The sequence below is a fragment of the Vulpes vulpes genome, chromosome 14 (genome assembly GCF_048418805.1).
Source record: "Vulpes vulpes isolate BD-2025 chromosome 14, VulVul3, whole genome shotgun sequence".
NCBI lineage: Eukaryota > Metazoa > Chordata > Mammalia > Carnivora > Canidae > Vulpes > Vulpes vulpes.
This window is the reverse complement of record NC_132793.1, coordinates 111,888,174-111,896,709: the sequence shown is the minus strand read 5'-3', so window position 1 is coordinate 111,896,709 and position 8,536 is coordinate 111,888,174. Positions and strand designations below refer to the sequence as shown.

Genomic DNA, 8,536 nt, shown 5'->3' with positions numbered 1-8,536 from the left:
GTACATGTTTGACTCACGACTTCACCAACACTGAATATTGTCAAGTTTTACATTTATTTATTTATTTTATTTTATTTTGCCATTCAGGTCACAAAGTATGCCCCTTACAAAGGGACAATGACAGTACTCAAGTCCTCAAAGCTTTATCTACATGCCCATGGTGAAATTAAACAGTTGATCCAGCTCATGTGGTTATTACTCTGGGTGAATCATCCACATTTGATGTTTTCAGGTGGTTTGCAAGGGTTTTGTTTTTATTTTTTTTCACCCCAAACCCATTCACTCACCTAAAGGAAAAAATGGCTCCAGGAAAGAGAATTGAGAAAGACGTCATTCCTTGATTTTTCAAAGGTACCAAACTTCAAGAATTCTTACAAAATTATTTCAATATGATTTATCGGGCCTTCTCAAACCCAAACCCACGGGGATACCGCAAGTCATTTCATTTTGTGTTTTAATATCCGCACAATTCAATGGAGTGAGAGAAATGTTGCCAGAGAAACAGACAAATGTGTGTGATTCCAAACTTAATAGAAAGCAGGGCTTGGCCATCCTTAGCAATGAATGCCAAGAGATGACTTCCTCCCTACAGAGAGACGCAGACTTGTGCAGAATGGGGCCCTTTCTCTGGGCTAGATGTTGCACAAGACGTTTCCTCTACGGTGTTAAGTGGTCACTAAAATAGAAGCTAATAAAATATAACCTTTTAAAGTGGATTTTGAAGTCAAGGGAAAGGTTTGTAGAATTAAAATAACAAATGGGCTTTCTCTACCATCTTTCTCTTGACTCCACTTCAATCTGACCCACTTCCACAGTGTTTCCTCCACTGGGCTCCTCAAAACTTTTGCCCCTGAAGCATCCTCTGTCTCACAGGTCCTAGACCCCCCCCCCCCCCCATCTTCTACTTCATCTCGTATCTTAGGCATCCTCATACCTCATCTAAAGCACCTGTCCTCTGGCTGAGCAAGTGATTACAAACTTGGGTCCACAGTGAAACTTCTGGATTTATTTACTGGCTGTGCCATTTACTCACTGGGTGACCTTGGACAAATAATTTATGCTCTTTTATACCCCAGTTTCTTTGTTTGTCAAACAGTAATAGAAAAGTCACTAATTCAGCGAGCAGCTACAAGTAATCATAACATCATCATGCGTGTGAAGTGCTGAGCAGAGGCCGATGTTGCTAAGCACGAGTGAAAGTCATCACTCTCATAACATTTCTCTCTGCACATTCCATGTGACTTACCCTGCTGTACTGGAATCACCAATTTTATTGTCTTTCCTTCAGTGACTGCAGTTCCCTGAAGGCAGGGAACATTCCCTGATCATTTCAGTACCACAGCACATTCATGATGTAAACAGCTACTTAAGAGATGTTTGGCACATGGATGAACGTGGACTTGGCATCTCTGTTTAGACAATCTGCCAAGCTCAAGCTGGTTATGCACACATGCGGGTTTCTAATGCAGAGGCAAAGCCACTTTTCAGAGTTTTGGGCCAGAGAATCAAAACCAGAAGAAGGAGAAAATGAGGTTTTAGGGCCCCATATCTGGAATGTTCACATCTGAATGCTCTAATCCTGATAATTAAAGATTAGAAACTAATCATTTCAAAAGACTCATCTTGGGATTAAGGTTAATTTTGAGTTTTGCAGGTAAAAAAGAAAAAAAAAGTGCCCCATCTGAGGAGACTACTTAGTTTGAAGGGGTTTCTTCCTTATTTTATCTGTGTGTTCAATTCATAAACATCTGAAGTCCATAAAAAAGGACACTTCTTTAAGGAGAGAGAGAAAGAGCAAGAAAGAAAGAGAGAGAGAGAGAGAGAGAGAAGAGAGAAAGAGACTGACTCCATTTGCACGTCAAGTCAGCATTCTAGGGGCACTTTACAAGGAAGTAAAAAACCCTGGAAACGAGAAGTAGTAAAAGAGGGTCAGCTTCACATTCCACAGAAGTCCACTGGGGGCTGTGCTTCTGACCCTCAGATTGTGTCTACAAGAAAAGGAACAACCATTCTGACAGTGAATTAAATGTTGCATAGTCTTTCTGGCAGCAGGACTTAACAGCCAAAACGCACCCACCCAAGTTTGATAAAGCCACATGGGCGCCAGCTGTTGGAGTCTCACATGCTGTGTGCAGATTTTCAGAAAAACTTAGGCAAGAGAAGGAAGCCTCTGGGAATTCTCTGGGTTCTGGAATGGGTCTGGTTTGACTGAGCCTTGGTGCCAGCCTGGTTTCCAGCGCTTGCACACACCTGTAACATTCCTCCTGGGTCTAACAGCATCAAGAACCCCCATCAGGATCCACCACTATGTGGCAGTCTCTTCTCTGAAACTCCCGTTTCCTTTCAGTGAGAGGACTGTGGCTCCTTTCCCCAATATGAAATGACACTTATAGCCTCTGGACTCCATTGCCTTTGGGAGGAGAGGTGGTCCTCTTTTTTGGAGATAAGAAGTGTCCTACATCTACTGAACCACATGAATCTGGATGGGCATGGCTCTGGCTTCTCTCTGTTCCCCCTTTCTCCTCTGTCACTATTAAGAACTGATAGAAAAGGTCCAGGGATGCTTCTGGCCTTGCTCTTCCCAGGCCTCACTAGGCCTGAACTCCTCCCAGGAGAAGGGCCCCAGGGTCAAGAGTGTGGAATTGGAGCCACTCCCACCTGGACTCAAATCCAAGCTCTGTCCCACAGCAACTGTGTGACTTTGGGCAGATTGCTTAATTACTCAAGCCTCAGATTTCCCTTCTGTCAAATGAGGATGAGAACTGTGTCAGCCTCATAGGGAGGTCCTACAGAGCACACAGAATCATCCACAAAATGCTCTTGCCTCTGGCTAAACTCTATACCCATATTCTAATTAATTTTTCTTCATAACAATCATCACTCCTCATATGATGTTATTTTGGTATGTTACCTGCTTCTTCACAAGAATACAAGCTCGAAGAAGGGACGAATTGTGTCTGTTTGCTCCTGGCCATATTCTCAGAACCAAAAGCAATGTGGAACATGTAGTAGGCACTTAGCAAATAGTTATTGACTGGCTGCACTTTGCATGGGGGCACATTAAGACATTGATAGTAGTTATTCTATTATTCTACCTTTATTATTATTCTTATTAGCTTGCCATAAGAATTAAATAACATGAGCATACCTGAGTATTGAGTGTGTGCTCAACACAGAGTGAATAAAATCTAGAAAGAAAGGAAGAAAGGATGAGAGACAGAGGGCAAATGGAAGGAAGGAAAGGTAGGCATATTCTCAAGCAGAGGTGCAGGGAGAAGAACTAACTTAATGTATGGGGAGGCACTGAGGGTGAGTGGTGGGCAGTGCAAGGAAGGGAGAAGAGCCAGGACCATGTAAATCCTTGGCCAAGCTCCTGTGCATGAGTGAAGCTCGTGGGTCAGGGAGACAAGGCCACCAGAAATCATTTGGTGAGTGACTCGCTGCTGCATTGGAGCTGCATGATGGTTGCAATTGGGATTTGGAGGCATCTCCTATGCCAGAGATGGTGCCTTTTGCTATTTCCCAGGGCTAGGAAATCAGGGATACAGACCTTGCTGACTGCTCAAGTAAAAGGTCCCCAGACTTCCCTATAAAATGAGCTGGCTCTGCTCTCTTCCACCCTCTTACTTATTAGGTGGCTAGAGAGGAATCAGCCTGGGATAGTGCAAGAAACACAGGCTTGGAATCAGACAAACAGGGCCCAAATCCCACTTCTGCTGTTATAGGGAGCCATGGTTTAGGACAGTTAATGGGAATGAACCTACTTGTCCTTTATATCTGCAACCTCTCACCCAGAGCCCCCACATAAATACACATGCACTATGTACCTAGATGGCTGGTCATATGCTAGTTCCATAGGAATAATATTCTTTTCTTTCTCGATAACCTTGAGGATTCATTGGAACAGAAGAAGTACACTGAGTGTCTAGCCAAGCTCCTAGGACATAGCCATGCTCAATAGACTTTACCAGCTGGAGATGCACATTTAGGGCTTTGCATACAGCAAGTATTCAATAACTGTTTTCTGAGGTAGAGAAGAAAGGTTAAAATACAGACACCATATCAAAGATCACATACATCTTGTCTACATTCCACCATCTATACACCGAAAAACACGATAATTCGAAGCATTTTAAAAAATGAATGTGCAAGATGGCTGCTAGAAGATTTATAGATGTCAGTGCATGGTCCTCACACTGTGCTTTCTTCCTTTCTAGCAAACCCAGGACTAATTTCATTTACTAGTCCACAGTTCCTGACTTGTCCAAGATTCCAAAGATTAAAAACAGCAGGGCAGGTTAACCCAGGTACATTGCTCCTGCCTTTCTCTGTTTTCTCAAACCTCTGGAATTTGTATGAATTCTCTTTGTTTGCATTTGAATGACTGCCAGTATGTACCTTGCTACTTTAACATCTCTTCAAAATATTTCCCCCTCCCTCTCACCCTCCCCCTCCTTCTTTACCCCCAAGGCTTTTGTTATCAGAATTTCACCCCCTTCTTAGAGGGAACATTTTAGCAGCATGGGTTTATGGCTACCGTAAAGAAGAAAGTTTGAAAGGCAAAAGCTGGAGACGTGATCCCCAGCTTTATAACAAACTCCTGTCAAAACATAACAAACCACGGCCAGACATGAGCCGCAGTGACAGAATGAAGACCATAAAGATGATGGAGATCAGACGGGACAGGCACTTTATAGAAACAAACACCTTCCCTGCAAACAGATAGAGCGAGCCTAGCACTGAAAACCCTTCCTGAGGAAAAAAAAAATGGTTGGAAGAAATAAGGACAAAAACATAAAATTCAAATGACAACCCAGCCCAAGGAGATAAACCCAAGGCAGACAAAGAATCCAATTTTACTAAATCAAGCCGACATTGCCTCCTGACTTTAATTGACCTCAGTAACCTGGATCCTGAACAAACATAAAATTAAGAAGAAGGTAACACCCAGTGGAGAAATGGGCCATCGGTTTGGAAGTGTTTGAAATTTCACTCTCTGGAGACATCCTTGGTTCTGTATAGGGAATATGAAGCCATCCACTTCACTGGTGGTAACTGTAGTGACTGGCATAAAATCAGAGATTCTGTTCCTAAGAGTACCAGGAAGGTTCCAGATCCGATGTCTGGATCTTGCAAAATGTCCAAACAACTGTTGAGGTTTCTATGGTCTTGTCACTATTGGAAAGTAGTAAGCACAGGAAGAGGAAATGGAACTAATGTATGTAGTTTATCAGGTTGCCAAGGAAAACCTTGTCTTCCTTTGCTCTAGAAGCATTACAAATGGAGGAAGCACCACACTGGTCTCTATTTATGGAGTCTCTTAGTTACTAAGGGCTGTATGTTTTGAAAAATCTCCCCATAGTCTCTCTGACTTTCCTCTGCTGCACAGTCTTTGTGGTTCTTCTTCCTTCCTTTATTCCTCTCTCGATAACTTCTTTTCTTCAACTCCCAACTTGGGAAGTACCTCTTCCTAGGTGCTTTCTCCGATCTCCACAGTAGGACTGGGATGAGATCAAGGTCTGGAATTTGTAATGAGTATATCTGAGGTGCTTTAAATGCCAATGATCCCCAAACCATACCCTGAGACCCTTCGCCTGATAGGAATTGTCTTTTTGTCCTTTTAGTATGCAGGCTCCATGAGAATAGATGCCACATGTGCCACATTTTACAGTTGTATTCGTAGGACTTATTAGAGCACCCAGCATGCAATAACAGCTGCCTCCATATATATATATGTGTGTGTGTATGGGTGTGTATGTGTTTGTATATGATACATGTATATACACACATGTACACACACATTCAGTTGAGTGAATGTGACATGAAGTTGTGTTTGGTATGTTATAGTTTGCTCTGTTCAACAGGGATGAAAATGACCATGGCATAAAGTACTAGAGTGTGGTCTCTCATAGCCTCCAGTTATCACGGATCCCTCCACAATGGGTTACCAAGAGAATGGATGGGGTTCCCAGAAAACAAAACAAAAGCAAAAGTTCCCTCATGCTGTTACTAACAACTAGGTAACATGCTGGCCACGTCCATGCTGCCAGAAACTCTGCACAGTTTACCCTGCCGACTACTCCAGGGTACAGGTCCTGACAAGGGAACTAAATACCACCAAGTGAGAGCCTCCCCTTGTGGCACTTCTGCAGAGAGGGTGGATACTTCAATATTAAATAACCGAGACTGCAGTGGGCCTGAGTGGCAAGATAATTGTGGGAAACAGATCTGAAAGGTGAAGTCTCTTTTCTAACATCCTCAAATTGTTCTCTTTCTGAGACTACCCACACTCCACTTAACATGTTAAAATACAATTGAATGCTGAGCTTTACCCAAGGTTCATTATAGTGGGGACTTTGCATGATGAATTTGTTGGAGATGAGGGATTTGCAGTAATCCAAGAAGGTAATTCCCAGAGCCACCAGGCCATTGTGAGCATGTATGAATTGATAACCAGGGTGATCATTCGTGCAATTTCAGGCTGTGCAGATATGAACAATATCTCACTAGTGGATAATATCAGTTGTCAAGCATATGTTTTATAACCTCCAGAACTACCTCTTGTTTTTGCAAGCTGCTGGTGGATATCTTCAATTTTTTTTTTCTGGCTGCATAGAACTCTGAGAAGATTTTATTCTTTTTTCTCCTTTTACCAGAGAAGTGAATAGTAGAGAAAATTATGAAAGATAAAAAATCAAGATAGTAGATAAAAAATATCAAGAATAAGCATTTCATCAGCACTTTAAATACCATTGAAAGGATTTTAAAGGCACATTTTAATATCTATAGCCAATGTGGGAAGGATTGTCTCTATGTCAAATGCACAGCTTTCTCTTCCTGAAGAATTGTCAGGGTTGGGATGTAATCTCTACTACCTCTCTCCAACCCCTGGTTGTCCAAAAGTTCCATGAAGGAAAGGGTCATATTTATCTCGATCACTTCTATATCTTGAATGTCCAAAGCAGTGCTTGCCACAGTTTCCATAGGGCTAATGTGTTCACTAGTGTTGCCAAGGAATGTTTTTCCAGACTCTAGAAGGTTCTCTCATGGAGGAATCCCCATAAGTGATATTCCTCCCCTGTCTCTGCCTCTTCATACCCTTCTGCCTGGGGGAAGCAAGGATTTCTCTGCCTGAGAAATCTTATCAGAGTTTCAAGTTCAAAAGAAGAAATTGGGCATGTGTAGTCCAGCTCTATCCTCTTCCTTTTCTTGTATACAAGCTCTATAGGGAATGCGTGTTCTGCTCGGCTTCTCTGAGGCAGACCCTCTCCTATTCGGTAAGCAGGCAACACTGATGACTGGGTTGGTGGGTCTCCATGTTCTTGGATTTAATATTAGGAAAGCCATGTAGAGCTGTAGATATAAGCCATGTTCTCCAACAGCTGTTTGTACCAGAATTGTGGATGGTGTCTTGTACGTCTGCCATCTCTTTTGTCTTGTTTCCCAATTGGTTCAGAGCTTAAAGGTTAAACAATATGTCATTTACTATAACCTCAAATCACTGACAAGTGGAAGGTAGCAAACAAATTCCAACCCAACTGAATTTCACAAATGCTTTTACTCACCTAGTAGGAGTATAGTGCCGTGTTGCATTTCAGAGTGATTATAGCAGTATGGAGACAGGCCAGGGTACCTCCATAATGTTCCAGACTCAAGACAGAGGAGTAGGTCTCTAATGTCATGAAAAATGATTCAATGACAAATGTCACTGTCCAATGTCCAGGTTCAGATATCCAAACTCTTGAGCGGACCTGAGACTTCTGCAGTCCCAAATGCACCTTGTAACAGGAGCTCCTTGAGAGCAAGCACTCTTGTCTGAGTCTTAGTCCTGGTCCAAGACAAATGATTGGCTAGCTGAATGGACAGAGGAGTCCTGCTGGATATCGGAAGATGTGTTTTGAGAAGAAAATAAAAATCATCTCCACCTCAAATGATCATAGAAAGGATTTCAGGTCTCCTAACAATTTCACTTCTAAATACATTATGTAAATTTAGGACAGTATTTTCAAAATTAATATAGTAGGGATTTTTCCCAGATTAAGAACCGTATTTCAACAGTACAAATGTAGGTGCTTTGAAGTAAAGACAGATGATGTCTGCTAGGCAGGTGGATAATAAATCTATATAAAGAGCTCCTGCCTCTTCCTACTATGATTCTTTTCTTTTGGTCATACAGCTAGGAAATAATCGGTGGAACAGAGAAACTAGCTTTTTGATAGGGAAAGCTACTTTGATTTTCTAGATGAATGGGCCAGGACCAGTTGGAGAACCCACGGTGAATGCTTATTTAGACTCAGAGAAACCACAGATTGGATTATACATTTCAAGGGGGAACAAATAAAGATAAAAACAAAAAGTACAAATGTCTGGCACACGGGAGGCATTCAATGAGTATTGGTTGAATGACATACATGAAATAGCCATATGTTTAAAGAGGAAAGCCAGGATGGGTACAAATCACACATCACTGACATGAGGCAGTGCTTCAAGTTATGGCAATGGCTTTTGTATGATTTTCCCTCCACACCAAAGCCCC

At 42.1% G+C, this 8,536-nt stretch overlaps 1 protein-coding gene across 16 annotated transcripts in view; it reads right to left on the bottom strand.

The window, feature by feature from the left end:
• The window catches only part of LDB2 (LIM domain binding 2), a 372,791-nt gene that overhangs the window by 93,361 nt on the left and 270,894 nt on the right, over positions 1-8,536 (bottom strand). The gene's annotated exons all lie outside the window — the stretch shown is intronic.